Raw genomic sequence first — 18,906 nt, 5'->3', positions numbered from 1 at the left:
ATTTCTTTTTATACTTGTCCCTGCCTAATTCATGTTATTTGTTTTCCCCATGGAGACTTATTCCTTATTAAAGAAAGTACAAGACCCAGAAAGATTCACATGTGCCTAGCTCCTCAGAGAGGATGAAATAAAAAGAAGATAAATGGAAAGATTTCTTTATCAAACTGAGTAACTGCCAGACTCAAATTAAGAATTAGAAAATGATTTTCTAGAAATTTGCTGCTGTGAGCGGTTGACAGTTTGGACCCACCAGCTCCCTGCCTTGTGGCCAGTAATGGCAGCAGAAATTTTAGAATAATTGGCATGAATGAAATGCAGAAAGTTCACAACCAGCTACCAGAGGAAAATGGAAAACAACATGTGGTTTTTCCATCTGCATTATTTCCAACTAATTTATTTTCTTGATTTAACATTTTTGATTTATGTCAGGATAACATAAATTCTCCTTCATTCCTCCCCTTGCAGTTTATAGTTAAACCTAGAATTATAATTACACTTCTTTTAAATGCCCTTTTCTGGAACAGATTATGCTTTCTTGCTTTTACACCTACTAATATCTCCTCACTCTTCCCTTGGTGTAGTTTCACTGTGTTAGTCTGATCAGGAACATTTCATTTTGCTCCTGGCAGTGCTGAGAAATGCAAGTACTCAAGTTTGTTGTGGCACCATAGTTACATGCATGTTGCCAACATCTTAAGATCTAGGACATAGCCCTAGAATACTGAGGATAATACAGGGAAGAAAATGTAGGTGCGTGGAATGCACATCTGGAGAGTTCTAGAGGATTAAGTAGCATCTTTTGCCAGTCCTTGCTGTATATCAGTGTGTCATTCAAAGAAACATTATTTAAGTTTAAACCTTGCTAGAGCTGTTTTACTCAAGAAAATAGTTTAATGAAATACTGTTCTGACACTTCCCTACTTCAAAACCTGAAGCTGCTAATAATTCTAAAATGTTTTTTATGCTTGTCCCTAAACTCTTTGAAATTGATCAATCTCTACTCTATTATCACATCCTTAGAATTGTGTCAAACTGAGACTGTAGCTGGGTGTTCAGAACTTAACCAGTTTTTACATTTTCAAAAGCTGTATGTATTTACCATCTACTGGTAATCATTGGTCCTGACCCACTTCTGAGAAACTGAACACCAGCTTCTCATTTGATATATATATCACTGTAGATTAGTCTGTTATTTGTAGACAAAACCATGGGGGTTTTGTTTAGTTTTGGTTTTAAGTTTTTTTCAGGTATAATTTTAGAGGTATGTAGGACTGAGAAAATCAGCTCTGTTTGCAAATATGTTAGAAGTTTACTAATGTGGGGAAAAATGAAGGACAAAGGCAGTATGTAGTCTTTGTGAAATTAATTGTATCAATGAGAAATATAATTTATTTGAATATCACCAGATAGTAAGATAGAAAACAAAGTGAATCGAAGGACCTGAATTACCTAATTACAGCACCAAGGTCACAGTGGTAGAGGAACAGTAAAAATGCAGGTAAATAATACAATTAATTAATTATGTTCCTAGCTCATGTTGCAAAATATACCTCCTTTTCTGTCCTATTGATTTGATTGATCTGCAGTGGAAACCTGTCCTCCTGTCGAGTAGAATGGCACATCATGCAGATGTTGCAGGGCAGGGGTACAGCAGAATAGCTTAGATATTGTTCCTGCTGGTGATTTGCTTCCAAAAGGATTTATAAGAAAGCTGTCTAATAAAGCCAGTAGAAAACTATGAAGTTTCAAAGAACTGTAAATATAAATTTTAAAAATTAGTATCCTTTATATTCCAGTATTTTTTATTTCTTTGGCTCACATGCCCTAGTGCTGATTACTGATACTGTAAATGGGAAGAATAGGGAATGACCAGCAATTCAAGTTAAGGAACACATAAAAGTCACAGTAATAAAGTTTACTGCCATCTTTCAGAGGTAAATGTGGCACTAAAATTCTGGCTCCTCTTTCTTGCGGCAAAGAAAAAAGTAGGATATGCCCTTTCTTGTTCTCATTTGTTTGACATGAACAACAGAAACTTATTTCCTTTGCATCTTTTAAATGTGTACTTAGAGGTGGCTCTTCTTAAAAGAAAAAATTAGTTAAAAAAATTCAGCTGTCTGTCCTACAAACTACTAAACTGCTAAGTAAAGATAAGGAAGACAAGGGAAAGCTGCTTAGATTTTAATATATTAATGAAGAAATCTGGGACTCGGAAGCTGACTAAAATTTAGTTAAATACTTCTATGGTTCCCACAGATTATTAAAGAGCATATGGTTTTGTGAGCTAACAGTCTGGATCCTGTGGATTTGTTTTATTAAGCCAAAGTGTCCTGGGAAAAAGAAGGGAAACTGAAGGCTCTTCTCCCCAGACTGCAACAGCCTGCCACTCAGCCAAGCTTGATTTAATTCAGAGTATTGACTTGGATTTCTGAAAAGGAAATTTTGGAAGCCTGTCTTGTTCATCAAAAGTAATTTAAGGTGCCATCACAGAGGCAAGAGGGCTTCTCATTATTGTTTCCTATATTATATGATTTTGGCATTCTTCCTGATATTATCTGAGAATTGCAGTTATAATAATATTTTGGATTGTAGAAAAAATAGATCTCAACAATGAAATTAATATTTTATTTTACCTAGGTTTTGGTAATGTGCCTCTTTGTCAGTAATACAGCTTTTTTCTGGAAACTAGATTCTTACTCTGAATAATAACTTCATTATGTACAAAACTGAAGTATAGTAATTAGCAAGAAATAAATTTAAAAAAATGAGTGTTCTTATAAACTTCTATGGATTATTAGCAAAGGACTTTAAAAGCGCAACCTGCTGAGCAGCATATTATTTAAATAAACAACTTGAACATTTCTGTGTGACAACAATTTTTTGTTCTATGTCAATATTTTTCAACTGAGCTTGCCAGTAAGAACTGTAGGAAATATTTAGGAGATGGGCAGATATAGAATCATAGAATCAATTATAATGGAAAAGACCCTTAAGGTCCAACCATAAACCCAACTGTGCCACATCCACTTCTAAACCACATCTACATGGCTTTTAAATGCCTCCAGGTATGGTGACTCAACCACTTCCCTGGGTAGCTTGTTCCAGTGCCTGACAACCCTTCAATTGAATTATTTTTTCCTAATATTCAACGTAAACCTCTCCTGGCACAACTTGAGGCCATTTCCTCTTGTCCTGTCTCTTGTAACTCAGGAGAAGAGACTGACACCCACCTCACTACAACCTCCCTTCAAGTACTTGTAGAGAGAACAATAAGGTCTCCCCTGAACCTCCTTTTCTCCAGGCTAAATGACCCCAGCTCCCTCAGCCACTCTTCATTGGACTTGTTCTCCTTCACCAGCTTCATTGCTCTTCTGTGCACAAGCTCCAGCACCTCAATGTGTCCTTCTTGTAGTGAGAGGCCCAGAACTGAACACAGCACTCCAGGTGCGACCTCACCAATGCCAAGTACAGAGGGACAATCACTGCTCTACTCCTGCTGGCCACACTACTCCTGATACAAGCCAGGATGCTGTTGGCTTTCTTGGCCACCTGGACACACTGCTGGCTCATATTCAGCCAGCTGTAGACCAACACCCCCAAGTCCTTCTCCCACATGTAGCTTCATTCCTAGGTACACAGCTGCTTTGAACAGAGGGAGCCTGACAAATACAGTATTTTTACGTTTCCTTTTCTGATTCTACAAATGTGACTCATACTAAGAAACTTAATTAGAAATAAAAAAAAATCTTGCTGCATACTGTGCAACTGCCAGCAGTCTGAGAATAAAGCTATTTAATTTAATCACACTAGGCCTAAGTATTTTAATTAGAAGTGGTCACCAGATACTGAAGATAAAGCATGGAAAGCAGCAATAAGGCAAGCTTTAAATGCTTTAAGCTTAAGTGGTAAAATCATTTAGAATCTCTTTTCCCTTGACTGAGTGGGTCAACCCTTTAAAAAATTGAACTGAAGCTGGAATTTTGGGAGATCTGGGATCAAGACACTGAAGGTTACTGAGCCAGAGATTCAGTGATGACTCCTGGGGTGATAAAAGGGAGCAATGTTTTAATTCTTCCTCCATGTCATTTAAGAAAATAGCAGTGACGCTGTTGTGCCAGACTGAAAGCTTGTGTATGTGAGCATCTGCAACCAAAAGTGAAATCTGTAGGAATAAGCAAAAGCTGTAGTAAAACCACCTCTGAGTCTTCTTTGTCTTTAGCGATTTGCCATATTTATATAATTTCAATAATCTTCAGTGGTTTTCCATTTTGTGAATTTTTCCAATCTCATTTAAACCTTGTTTTGCAGCATGATTGCTAAAATTAAGAACTTGCTAAGTAGCAGACTATTTTCAGAGGCTGGTGTTGTAAATGAAGGATATTCCATTGACATTTGGTACTGTGCTCATTTACATAAGTAGAGAGCTTTCCCCAGTGTTCTTAAAAAGATTGGGTAGAAACAGAGATTGTTCAAAATACTGACTTGGAGATGAGGAGACCACTTCTGGCATGAGAATCATAAGATCTTTCTACAAATTTCATAATCTGAACCTGATATGATGACAAGTCTGAAGGAGCTCCTTTCATGATTAATAGTAGAGAATATAAAATTAAGTAAACTTCAGAAATTACTCTCAGTGAGAATAAAACAAATGGCCAAGGAATTGCTGCAAACATCTTGTTTACATCTCTGAACTTCTACTCAATTTTTAAGTACCACTTTTATTGAGAATGCTAATATGTTTTAAGTTACTCTCAGGAAGTCCTCAGTTAATATTTCACTAAGAGTGGTCCTGGTTTCCTTTTGGGTGAGGAAGTTATCCATTTATCCATTCTGATATCTATAATAGAGCCAGAGACAGTGTTTTTCTGTAAGTATTTATCTCTCTTGGACTGATAGTGCTAAACTTCTTAAGGAGACAGTTTGGAATTTCTTGACTACAGTATTACAAGAAAATGACTTTTAGTAAAAGCTAACTTTTAGTAAAGCAAACTTTACTATAATGAAGCAGTATATAAATTAACTAAACTTTCAATGGTAAATCTACCTGATCACCACTAATTATGTGTGGTCCATGTGAGGAAAATTCCTGGGGAATCGAGAAAGCACAAATTACTTAATTTATGTTGCATTTGTTGTAGATGGGCTGTAGGATTTTGGACAAAAATAAGACTTATACTCATTTTTAGTTAAGAAAGAGCAGTGCATTTTAAAGTATGCTTATTCATGGCAGAAGAAGACAAAATACATTTATTTTGGTCGTATCTTAATTCTTACGGCTAGAAGATGTTGATTCATTAAATGTTTTGTGATTTAGAATAAGAAATTCTTCAAAACCTTACAGATGCCTCAGTCATATCCTAATGAATAGTGTCTTTGGGTAGAATTGACTTTTTTTTTGGTTACTTAAGCAAGAGATTTAATGGTAATTAATTTTTATTAATAAATTTAGTGTGTAATGATACCAGAAAGGAAACCTGGGCAGGCGCTGGTGGATTCCTGCAGTTTAAGGATTTGTCATTCAGACTTCATCTCGTTCTCACCCTGTGTGTGTTATGATTACAACAGTCCACTGCTTTTTGCTTGTATTTATTAATTTTGTAAAATAGACTCCTGGAAAGAGATGCTAGAGCAAGTAGGTCTCATTAAAATTATCTCTTTGGGTGATTAGGCCTAAAAATATTAAAGACGAAAGGAGAGAAAAAGTGGAAAGGACACATCCAGGCTCAGTAATATAATCACAGTGTTAAATGGGAATGAAAGCTAGTGTTTTAAATGAAGTTCCATTTTGTGTTTTCCTGCCTGCAGTTTTCATCTTTTATCATCAGAACATCAAACATGCTCCACTTCAGCCACTCTGTGCCTGTGATAGCCAAGGGAGAGTGTCTTTTTAACCAGAAATAGCAAAGTGGAGCTGGAATAATTCATTAAAGAATTAATCTGTTGGCCTCAAACGGTAAGTAGTTTGTGTGATTTGGTGACCATTCTGTACTGTACCTCTTGAAGGTCAATAATACTGAATCATTTATCTCTGAAAACATATAAATGACATCGAGTTCAGTATAGACTGTAGTACAAGCAGCAAGCATAAAACCAAGCAGCTTAAAAAGGTTGTAAGAGATTGTAAGGTAGCTGCTGAAATATCAACAGTTACTAGTAAGAAACCTTCCTGTGCTTGTGTTTACTCACTATGTGAAACTTGGGAGATTACAGGAATTAAATTGTGACTTTCAGATTTTGTATTAGATTTTGTCCTAGATGGACTAGCAGTAATTGTTCTCCACTGCAGAACTCATCTGTAGCTGTGCAAAAGCTATGTGGTGGCATAATGATGAACTTACAAAGCCAAAGGTGGTAAAGTGTCTAGTTTTCATGAAGTCAGCACTGTCCTGTAGAGCTCTGTTAAATCCCCTTGTTGGTGTCTCTGTCAGAAAGTGGGTCAAGGGGTAGCTGATGGAAGGATCCTGTATATTTGCTGGATGTGAAGCTCTTGGGGTGCAATTGTTTCTGGTATTCACCTCACAGTGTAGTGCAGGAAAAATCATATACCTATGGTTCAGCAGTAGGAGTAAGGAGCACAGGATACTTGCCCACGATGCTGTGATTTAGTTCTGCCATGTGGCAACAAAGATTCACAGGAAACACCTGATGCTCTTGAAATGTATTTAGAGCAATGTTTGTTTCAACTAAAGTCATCTGCCATTTTGAGTCCACACTGAGCAAAATTATTTATCCTAATGTAAACCATTTGGCTCATTAATTTCATGACTCCTTTTACTGTTTCTTTCTTTGTATTTAATTTTGTTTATTTGGGCCTCCTGGACAGTTATAGCTTTCCCTTCCTATGAAATTCTAATATTAATTATTATTAAGATGGAGAGAATTTCAAGGTTTTTGAGAGTAAAGCATAACATCACCTTAAATAGATGCAGCTCAAAAGCAAATTAAATACTTTTTTTTTTTTTTAAATGTAATTAATGATGTGCTTTCTACATTAGTTTATTATTTAGATTTTTAAGTAAGATGACAAATTCTAATTGATAGTCAGTTTTACTCTTTTTGACTCCTGATGGAGGGACTTTGCTGTGTAAAAATGTCCATTAGCTGTTACCCAAACCAACCTCATGACATGCTTGTGATACACCACTATTGCCTGAGAAGTTAATGTATTTTGTATCTGTGAAGATTCCTACCTTCCTTTTCAGGTAGCAGCCTTGTTACCACTGCAGTGCTTAAAGAAAGCTCTTCCATTTCTACCCTAGAACCATAAATTAGGCCTTGAGCCAGCGATAAGGCTGCACTAGCAAAAGGTTTATATGTATCTTGGAAACATGGTGTTAACTGGGCTCATGTATTACAGGTGATAACAGGCAAACTCAGCAGTCTTATTCTTCCCCAGAGCAAGTGATTGCCTTTATCTGATTCAAAGAATTGCCAGATTCAAGAGCTATTTGATAGCAAAAGGGATGTTGATGACAAAACTAATTTGCAAGTCCAAGTTTGCAATCCAATGAAAGGGGGGGGTTAAAACTGGAGGATCTTTAAGGTCCACTCCAACCCAAGCTGTTCCATGATTCCGTGTATAACTAAAATAAACAGTTCCTGTGTTGTAAACATGTGTTTGCTGGATTGAGACTCAAAAGCTTAAAGTAAATGTTCTGAAAGGTGTAGATGGAAGTATAGATGGAAGACAAAGGACTGGATGTAGATCACAGCCTTCAGCTAGGAATGATGTGAAGTATCTGTTAGAATATTAGCTACCTTTTGTAGAGACAGAGCAGCCTAGTGATCTAACTTAAGCACTCACAGAAGTGCTTGTAAATTATGTGGGTTTTCCCTTTCTTTGTTTCTTAAGAAATGTTGGGGACTAATGATTGTTATGTTTTTAAAATTTAAAAATACATTTTTAAAATTTGCTTTTAGCTTACCCAGACCTATGTTAAGAGCGATTTCTGAACAACTAATTGAGCCTGAAGTGTTCCTCTCTGTTGAGCAGTGATTCCAAATGTAATAGGACTGTGTTTTCTTGACTGGCCTTCACATTTCTCTTCCTCAGGACAACCACAAGATAATGAACCTTACCAATGTAGCTACCCAACTGACTCATGAAATTGATAGTTTAGAGGTAGATAAAGATGGAAATATCTTTAACTTTGTGAGGAAACCTTGTTCTATGTCTTAAGAAACATATGGAAGTACACAGTCAGACTCAGGGGTGCAGAAATATGTTTAAGATAGTGTGTTCACTGAAATAAATGAAAACTAGAGAACATTTCTCCACTGTGCCAGGGAAGATTTTGTTTGTTTGTTTGTATTTTCTGCTGCCTCTGAAGGACTTTTCAAAGAAAAGTAATTTGACACAAAGGAAAACTGGGATGAGAGAATTACTAGAGGAAAAAGGATTCACTAATTTTTAAATTTAAACTAGAAACTAAATCCTAATTTATTTTCAAGTACTTAATTTTAAATCCAGTTAGGATTTTTCTTGCAGAACAGCAGTGCCTTGAAAAATGTTGATTTAATAGGTACATATTTTATGTAGATTCGTCCATATTTGAAGGGAAACTGAACAGATGAGCCAGCTGGCATGAAACAAGGATGTCAAGCTAGTTGGCTGGGAGGCTCTGCAGTTACCCACAACTCAAAGTTCCCTAACTAGCAGCTGTCCAGTGCTGCAAACTGTCTGCTGTGCTGGCTGCCTGGCTGGTGGGGGCTGTGTGGCTGCCCAGTTACACAGCAATGAGGCTGTGTATCCCTCTTGTACCTAAAACTTTCTTTGTCTGCGGAATTGTAGTGAACGCTTGGAAAAGGTAAAAGTAGAATTCTTTCAATACTGGGTAAAATTTCCTAAGATTACATTAAAAAAAAATAGCTAAAATTATGCTTTTCTCTGCTTTGTTAAATATTTGAAATTGAATGTATGTGTCTGTGTTTTTGCATTAAAATGAAGACATATGTATATACACACACACTCTCTTCCTCTGAAATAGCTTTCAAAGAAAATTGTGCATGTTCTTCTTTAAATATACAAATTGGATTCTATTTTCTCTCAATTTGAAAAAATTAGCGATCCATCAGTAGTCATAGAAACTGCAAATAAGAACAGACTGTTGAATATAATCATGGGCAGAAATTCTGAATATTGACTACAGTTTTCTTAAGTTCCTACCTACGCAGGAAGCTAAAATAACATTTTAGAAGAAAATTTTTTAGCACAATAAAAAATTCAGTAACAGCAATTTGATTGCTACTGAAAACTTAATGGTAGCAATTGTTAGGACTTCAGTAAAAGGCGAAAGAGACAAAAGTAAATGCTGCATTTTCTGTCCCCCATTTCTTAAATGAATATTGATACATGTTATGTGACATTAGCAAAAATCCCTGATTTGTAACACACTACCATTCATGCCTTAGAAACCAAAGAAAGAGAAGTTGCAGGTACTCTTCTACAGTTAGATGAAGACTTTTGTGATGTGCATATAGTCCTGTCTTAGTAACTGAAGTATATAAATTGGTATTATAACTCTGTAGTATCTACACAGACTCTAAAAATGTATTAGTCATCTGTAAAATACACAAACAAGTGTATCTAAAATTTGTACTTCTAAATACTGCAACTACAGATGCCAGTGAAGTAATTGCATATGTTATTACTAACAATATGATTGTGTAGAATTACCTGATCTAATTTGCATGCTCAACTGTGAAGAATTATTCACATGAATCAAGCTTAGTAAATGCTTTATCCTATAGCTTTTTTTTTTTTCCAATTTGTGTAAGAGTGCAGTATTCTCTTGAAATTAGTAGTTTTTCAATAATAATTACTAATATCTAGGAATGAGTTTTGGTTTGCAAGCTCTGCAGTGCATAACAATTACTTGTTTCGTATTTAAATGGTGTTGGTTAGTTCAAATTGGTCATACAAACCTTTTTCTGTTTTTCTCACCTAATTAAAATAATGCTTGCATGTAGAGTACTGGTGTGAATACATGCTTTATAAACAGATTTTCATAATATATTTAATATGTTACCCTTGCCTCTAAATCACAGCCTTTGTTATCCTTGAGAGTCAAAATAATTGATAGTGAGGAAGGGAACTAAAAATCAGCAGCTTGGTTATTTGCTATAGCAAATATCTAGAATGAAAAATTAGTACTGGAAAAATATTTTCCGTGGTTTTAACAGTAGAATTTGGCTTCAGGTAAATAATTAGATATCAGTGAGGTTCATAGCATTTTAGGGCACCTGCTGCTATAAATTGGGCAATTACCAGTATCTAATGATATTGCAGAAACTGCAGTGAATTTATTAATAGGGTATAGGGTTCACTACTGGGGCTTAACAATAGAAGAGAAATCTAAATGAGACAGTTCACTAGCAGAGTGAAGGGAAGTGTGTGAAAGGCCCTTCCATGTCAATATTTGCTACAACCTTCATAATCTTGGGGTGAAACTAAAAGAATACTAAATATTGTGAAGGATTACATTTCTGTTTCAGAAGGCTTGAAATGTAAAACTCGGCCTTTTGAGAAACCCCTTCAGTATGGCACAGGGTCCTTAAAATTTTGAAAGCACTTGCAGGAATTTGCTGGATTATTTGCAAGATTTTCGTAACCAGGAAATATGTCAAAATAGAATTTGGTGATAGGTAAATAAGTAGGAGGATGTTAATTTCTCCCTTACTTGGATATTCCATGAAATGAGGACTATATAATACTTTCATCTTGGAATTCTGTATTTATTTATTTCAGAGGTTATCTAGCTAGAAGAAATGTGTTCCTTACAATCCTTTTGAACTGATCCAGAACGTAGCCATCTTTTCATGAATTCAGACTCTCCTCATGGATTAAAACTCTTATTATCACAGATAAGGGCTAATTCTGTACCAACAAGATAATGTATCAAGCATACTTGAATTTCCCAATGTAAATGCAGCCAGGAGTCAGCTTTTTCTGATGGTCTACAATTTGTCAGCATTGCTAAATTGAGGTTTGACTCCTTTTTATGCTGGTCTGGGAGCAGTGTTCAATCTGTACAGCTGGAAGTATGAAAAATGCTGAGCATTTATTGACAAAAGTAGTACCTCTAGAAGTGATGTATCTGCTTTCCTGGCTTGCAAAAAAAGGATGCACAGAACTCAGTGTCCTTAAGAGGGCCTGGATGGTGTGACTTTGTGTACTTTGAGTGCAGAGTAAGTTGGCTTAAACCAGAAAGGATAGGTTATAGAGCTATAGAATTATTTTCTACTTTATCAAACAGATTATATAGTTGCAATAATTTCCCTAATGGATAATGAAAAAAACCATAAAGTATTAGTTATATAGAATTTCTCGGATAACAGAGGAATCATTCTCTGGGATGTGGTCATCTACTGAAAGAGATTATTTCAAGCAAAATCAACATTCAAGCAAGATCAACCTTTCCTTAATGAAATGTATGTTACAGAGGAATAACGATTTTTGAAAAACAAACAAAAAATAAGAAAATCAAACAAGTTTTGAAATAACTCTAATTTCAAAGAAAAGGAAGGAATAATCCTAGTAAAATCTTCAGTTTTGCTGTTACAGTTCAAATAGTGAAGAGACTAAAGATCGTTTTATTGTGTAGCAAAGGATTAGTAGCATGATCTTCAGACAGAGCTCTGAATTGTAATCTGGGATAATACACATGCAAATGCTCCGTCTTAAATAGAAAACTTGTAAGGATCCAATCATTAACTTAGGTAACTGTTTGTTTGAAATGACTAGTATATTCCAAATTAATGAGTTGTCATGTTGTAAAAGTTGTCAAACTAAGACAACTTAAAGGCTGTTGCAACCAAGGGATATTTCAGGAAAATACATACCCATGCTCTTTTGAGACCAGAAGAACCATTCTGAATGTCAGGTGAAATAAAGAAGTTCATAAGCATGCAAAGTGCCAGTTCCTTATGGCATACAATATTTTTGTAGCAGTGGGTGCCCACAGCTCTGGCTTCACATATTTCTCTTCTTAATTGCTGCAGTTCTGTACAAGAAAGGAATGGGACTTAGCATTCAGTAGTGCTCTAGAACTATAAATGGCTTTTCAAGTGCTACACCAAGTCACACCAGTTCTCTGTGATGTTAAATATTTGTTTTTTATAATCTCATTTGTGCAAGTAGGAAGGTTCAGTCACTTTTCAAGAGAGAAAAAGGGAAAATGACTTGGCCAAAATCACAGTGAGGGCTAGAATAGTGTACAGCAGCACAGAGTGCCAATTGTCAGTGCACTGTCTCTAGAATGATGCTCAGAGCTATATAAAATTGGGATGTCTTTTTCACTATGAATTTTACGCATAATCACAAATTTAATTTGAATTTTACGTTGTTTGTAAAATAAACTGTCTGATACAAATTCATCCAGGACTTGATGCTTTTTTGCTTTTAAGTATGAATAGATCTGTTTGTGAAGAAAGATGAAAATATCTCCAAGCATTTTCTTGTCATAGCTGTTTAGCTTGAAAGTAGGCACTTTTATGTGTTGTTTTTTTTTTAACTCTCCAGGCTGCAGTCAGAAAGTTCAGCAGAATGCAACTGACAGCTATAGGTACTTTTTCTTGAGGGAATGTATTGTATCTGTTGACTTAATTTCAAGGTGTCATTTAAGAAATTTCTTTAAATGTATTTCTTTAATTGTTTGAGTCCTGGTTTCCTCTGAGATTGCACTCTTTCCTATGGTATCGTGGCAGGATGACATATCTTAAATAGGGAGCTTATGTAGCACAAACAGATTTGTAAGAATACTACAATATCAAGAATATCATAGCAAAATATTTTGTTGTTTGGAATTCCTATAGAATAAGAGAACTAACTCCTTCCTTTAGTTTAAGAGGGAGGAAATACTTCCGATCTTCTCAGGTTTCTCAGTTTAGTGAAGTGTGTTCTTTTTTTAAATATATGGGGGGGTTAATTTGAAATTTTATTAATCCCAAGATGCTTCTGTGGGCACTTCATGTAGGTTTTATTAGTAATGCAAAATTATAAAGCCAAGAAGATGTATGTACATCAAGTGACAGTCTGGCTTGTTTATTTTGAATTTCTATCTTGAAAGGGAGGGTGAAGGGTGAAAAATCAATTTGTGGATGTTTTCACTAATAAAATACTGCAGATAAATTTTTCCATGGCAATCCACTGCTCATGAGGGAAGCAGCTTAGAGAAATCCTTACAACCAGGGGAATCTTAAACCCGATGAAGCAGGTGTCTATGAAATCATTCCTAGGTTAGAAAGAGAGGCTTGTAAGACAGATTTCAGTTAGACAAGTTTGCTGTAAGTTTGCAATTGAATAATTTTTCTGAGTTTATGCATTTTGGGTGAATGTAAAATTTTTCCCTGCCTAGTGACATAACTACTGATATTGTAGATTCAGGTTTTTTCTGTATATCCATTTTGTCTATTTGAAATTCCATTGGGACCTGCTGCTCTTGATGATCAACAAACTGAAGCATCTGAGCAATATCAGTTCTGCCCTAAGAGATCTGCAGAATTGGTTGTTGGCCTAAAATATAGAGACATGTTTCATGCTTAAAAATGTGTGACAAGACAGTAGCCTTTATAGCTCATAAGTATTAAAATGATATTGCTATCAGCAAGAATACTAAAGATGGGATTGAGTAATTTGACACTTGTGTAAGGACAACTGTTGTAGCTGTGTTAGTCCAGATCAGGGTGTTCAAAATAGAGAAGTGACGATCAGTTAAATAATAGTTATCTTGCCTCTGTTTTATAGAAAGGCTTAGGGCAGGAGGAGACCTGTAGTACAACTGTGAGATGCAGAAATATAGAAATATTCTGGAATATAGGAATCATACAGTTAAAATTTTGGTAGGTAGCATTTCCAGTCGAAGCTTGATCTCCTCTCCTACTTTTTCTTCCCGTTCCACTACCATTAAAGCTATGAAGACCTTTCAGACGTTTTCCAAACACAAACTGGGTTATATTTAATCTGGCTCATTTCAATCCTCTAATTTATAGCTTGGTTTCAGAAACAACTGTGTCACTGCAGCTAAGAGAAGGGAACTGAAATGCAGTGGGAGGAGTGAGTCCACAGGCACAAGAATACCAAGGGCTTCTTAACCCAAACTCAAGACTCTGGAGTTGATGTCTCAAGACACCACAGCTGTCACATTCTGTTAAGTCACTTGATGTGGCAGTATGTCTGTTTCCCTTGATATATGTATGTGAAGCGGGGTGAGGATCCTGACCCATATCCTGCCCTCTTCTACAGGCAGTAATCTTCTTAGAGAAGGACTTTCTTTCACTGTGTGCTCACAGTGAAATTGGGAACAATCTTCTTTGGATCTTCTGTGAATTTTAACAGACCAAGGAGAACACTTATCTAAGATGATAGTTATTTGGGAAGTCTTACACATAATTTTAATAAACCTGCTTATATAAATATGTTTTGTAAAAGCATGCACCGATGTTTTTGGAAATGTTAGGTTCCTTGTTACAAAAACTTCTGTCTACCCCACTCCAGAGTATTTATAAGGGAATCTACATAGCCACCTATGTGCCCCACAGAGACATTACTTGAATTTTGTTAGTTTGGGCATCATGTGTTAGAAACAAGGCTGTTTTTCTGTCTGTCTCCTTGATCTGTGAGGAGAAAATGATGTATGCAGAGAAGCTTTTCCAATAATAAATTACTCTAGATTTCCAACTGACTGGTTTGAGGCCTGATATTCTGTCATGATTCAAAGATTAGAGGGTTAGGTTAAACAAACCATTCTTTTAGCATTAGGTAAGCAGATGAGCAGTACGGTAAAGTAAGATGATCACTGCAACTTAAGTGGGATCTTCCATGTGTTGAAATGATTTGTTGAAGGTTACTCTGAATTTGAGAAGCAGACCAGAGAAACAGTGGAAAAAATATGAAGCTTAAAAAAATTTACTTTTTTGTCAATGCAGAAACTGTTCCTTATCATAGTTGGAAAAAAAATTTCCTCACAAATGTATGCATTTGAAGTCAAACATTAATTTTGAATTAATAAACATGCAAATGCTTAATCTTAAATGGAAGACTTGTGAGAATACAATCCTTAGCTTTTGTAATTGAATGTTTGAAATGACTAGTGTATTTCAATCTGCAAGACCAGTTTTGCTGTATTAAATTAAACAAGCAATGAACTGAGATGAAGTAATGCAGAACCACAGGCAAATGAAAGCAGACAAAAATTATTTTCCAGATGCTTTGAATATTTAGAAGATGTTAAAATATTTCTAATACTACATCAGGCTGAGATTGTTGACATAAGAGTGAGAGGGGATATCCAGAATGTAATGCAGTGGGGAGTATGAACTTCACCATTCAAGGGTGATTGCTGTAAGGTAGCCCAAGGCTTCTTAAATACTTTTTTTTTCCTGGTTGTCCTGAGGGAAACAGGGGGGCAAGAGGAAATGCAGGCCCTGATATATTCATGCACGTGCTGGGGGATGGGAGAACTTTTACTGGTGAAAGAAGTCTTTTACTTCAATCCCAACTCCTTGATGAGCTTCTGAATTACCCGTTGTAGCATTTTGCTCCCCATCAGCAGAGGCAGGAGCCAGGAGGGAGTCATCTAGGGCTGTGGTAGAGGGGGCTTAGGCCATGGGCCCTGGTGATGTGTTGCTCCCATCGCTCTGTACCACCAGGCAAGTACCTACTTTGTATCTTTCTACATGACCACACACAGGTCATTCACTCACTTTAGCCTTTAGTCAATTGAAAAAAAAATCATTAAAAATCTGCATAATACAGTATTTTCTAACAAATAAAAACAACCATCTCATCAAATGGTTCATGATTGGTGTAGATATGATGTTATGTGAAAAGTGGGACCACATGCAAGCCAGAGCTATGGGAGAAAAGGGACTGCTTGTAAGAGCTCAGATGAATGATATTTGGTCATGAGCTTATATAACCTTTTTTTTGTAACAAGGCACTTTTTTTGGTAACAAGTGCTAGATTTAAAGCATTAAATATATGTTTAGCTATCTTCGTTATATCAGTGTACCCTTTTTTCTGTTTCCTGGTGAATTTTGTGAGTAATCAACATAGTGTCTCTTTTTAATAACACGTTGAAGTTTTATTTCACAAATTTGCTGTTGGCAGTAGACAGTGTGTTAGCAGAAGACTTCAGTGTTTTAGCAACACCTTCTTAAAACTTATGTTTAAATTTACATACTTGTGGTGCTGAGTTGTGTATAAGTTCTGTGAAATCTGTATCCTGGTGTAACAGAGTATCAGTCAGGCCTTTTAACATCAACCAGGGATTTTATTTTTTCTTTTACAGAGATTTTTGTATGGAGAGGTCAAGGTTTTCACACTGATCTTTTCTCTAAGCATTGGGACAAATGACAGTAAGAAATGTATTCGTTTCAGTCAAAAAGATTCAGTATGAGATCCATATAATTTGTTTTCTGAATCCAATTATTTCATATTAACACCTAACCATCTAACAAAAATGTAACAATGCCGTAAAATTAAAGGTATTTTTATGTAAATGAGAAAGAGGAAAAGAACCGTATGGATTCTTGCCACATAGCCTTGTTTGAACTTTGGTGTCTTGGGGTACCACACCTAGTTTAGTGTACATTCCAGTTAACTAAATCTGCAGCCAGGAGCAACTTAACTTAGTAATCAGCAGTAATTTGCAGAATTTCCTGAAAATGAGCTTTCTTAGGAGCTGGCTTTAATTTTTTCATTTGCATCAAGGAATTTTAACAACAGTTGCATTAAGGAAGTTGCATTTATCTCCCATCCTCTTCTGGCCAGATTATTGTGCAGTTTGACTGATCTTGGAATTCATGCCTCTCAACCATCTTGCATGAAAACCAGCAAATATCCTTTAGGAAGATGATAAAAGCCAACAAAGCTGAAAAAGAGACTGTGAAATAGCAATATAAGTATGCTTAGTTTTTACCAATTGCTTAGAATTCTGTGGCTTTCTATCAAAACGAATAGACCTGATTTCAAGTTTGTTACTTACTGTTTCGGATTCTAATTAATGTCATCTAATATATTCAGTGTGCTAACCTAAATGATCATATGAACAAGAACTGAAATATTCTCTACAGTCAGGATGAAGAGACACTGCCCTCACATGGTGTTACAAGTGACTCTATGACCATGAATAAAATAAGGAAACAAAAAACACCAGACTGAAAACATGGCAACTCTCACCATCTGAAAAGTTATTTTTGTAGAACAAGGGCAGTAGTACACTTTCTGGAGAAGAGGTGCATTTATGGCTGAAAATTAACAATACGGACCTGAGTTGTAAAGAGAGTGATTCCTTGATTTGCTGTAGAGATGGTCAGAATGTTTAATGTGATTTTTTTTCCGTTCTTTGTTGGTGGCTTTTTTGTGAAAGTGTTAACATTTTAATAATTTTCTTTTTTTCACATAATATTAGCTGAAAATTCACAGTCATTACCCCAACAGGGACATTATATGATTCAATGAAAGTCAAATTACATTTTTAAAATGTAATTTCTGAGATTATAATTATATTCCCAATATAATTATAATATCAATTTCATATAAACAGTACATAATTGGATTAGTGGCAATGTTTCAAACATGTTTCTTGTTCATTCTGTATTGGGTTTGCGTGACAAGGTTTTGGTAGTGGGGGAGCTACAGGGATGGCTTCTGTGAGAAGCTGCTAGAAGCTTCTCCCATGTCCCATGAGGCCAATGCCAGATGCCTCCAAGTTGGATCCACCACTGGCCAAGGCTGAGCCCATCAACAATGGTGGTAATGCCTCCTTTAATTTGTCCATCTCTTTTTGTCTCAATTTTTTTCTCTGTGCCCATAATTTTGTTTTCTTTAGTTTTATATTTTTCTTTCTTTGTTTGTTTTTATTGAAATGTATCTTCTGTTTTTTTCTGACTACAGTGAGGCTTGTGACTCTCCTCTGCTAAAGAATTTTAAAGCTTCCTGCTATGAAGGAGCAGTCTCACCTTTGCAAATTTTATTCTTGAATGAAAACTTTCAGGGTTTGTTGCTTTGGCAATTAAGACTTTTCGATCCTAAGGTCATTGAAAATTAGTGACAAAATTTAAGGAATTTTAAATGCAGGATCAATGCATCACAAGGGGCAGAAAGAGTGATGCAGCGTAGCTGTCTCCCACCAAAAAGCAAAATTTAATTTAGTATAAATACCTCCTTTTTTCTTTTTTCCTTAATTTATTTTTCTCCCAAGACATTCATAAAATTAGAAAAAAAGAAACACAGTGATCAACTTTCCAGAAATCCTAAAGAAGCTTGCTATGGAAAATTAATGACAATTACTAGTGTCAAAGCTTTTCAAAATTACTATGTCTGTTCCAGGCTTGTTATACCTTTAAATAATTTAAAATAATATCAGACTTTGCAACTCTAGTTTAATTGTGCAAGCAATATTACCATAGCTTTACTACTTAATCAGTATAGGCTTGTCAGTCTTTGAAATAAAATTTATTTATTTATTCTTTCCTTTTGATTCTATTTGTTTCAATAAATTGCAAAGTGTGAGCCTAACCAACCATCAGGCATTCAGCTCAACAGCATCTAATTTCTTCAGTAGTGCAAGCACCCTACAATATCTGATGGGTCAAAAGAGACATTTGGTTACTTCACATTCTGAATGCACAGAGGATAAATAATTATGAACTCAGTACAGAGTGAAATGTCTAATAAAATTTATTCCAATAACTGGATATTTTTTGTGCACTGTAAGAAGATGGAGATTTGGAAGAGAAAGCTGTAACAATTGTTCCATATTTAATTTCCTTTTCCTTCTGCGTGGCTAATATGATGACAGAGTGTACTCAAATATGAAGAATATGCCTTGGAAATTCTATAAATGCAACAAAGATAGGGCAAAACATACCTTTGTGAAACAAGCTTCTGTTTGTTTTTCT

General features: G+C 35.6%; 1 long non-coding RNA gene across 1 annotated transcript in view; it reads left to right on the top strand.

Annotated features, from left to right (window-relative positions):
- Positions 1-18,906, top strand: part of LOC127385739 (uncharacterized) — a 227,912-nt gene that overhangs the window by 63,722 nt on the left and 145,284 nt on the right. The window contains exon 2 of the long non-coding RNA XR_007889733.1: positions 5,809-5,956. This is a non-coding gene — a long non-coding RNA (uncharacterized LOC127385739). The remainder of the gene's footprint in view (positions 1-5,808; positions 5,957-18,906) is intronic.

This window comes from Apus apus, chromosome 5 (assembly GCF_020740795.1).
Source record: "Apus apus isolate bApuApu2 chromosome 5, bApuApu2.pri.cur, whole genome shotgun sequence".
NCBI classification, from domain to species: domain Eukaryota; kingdom Metazoa; phylum Chordata; class Aves; order Apodiformes; family Apodidae; genus Apus; species Apus apus.
This window is presented reverse-complemented; position numbering and strand designations above follow the sequence as displayed.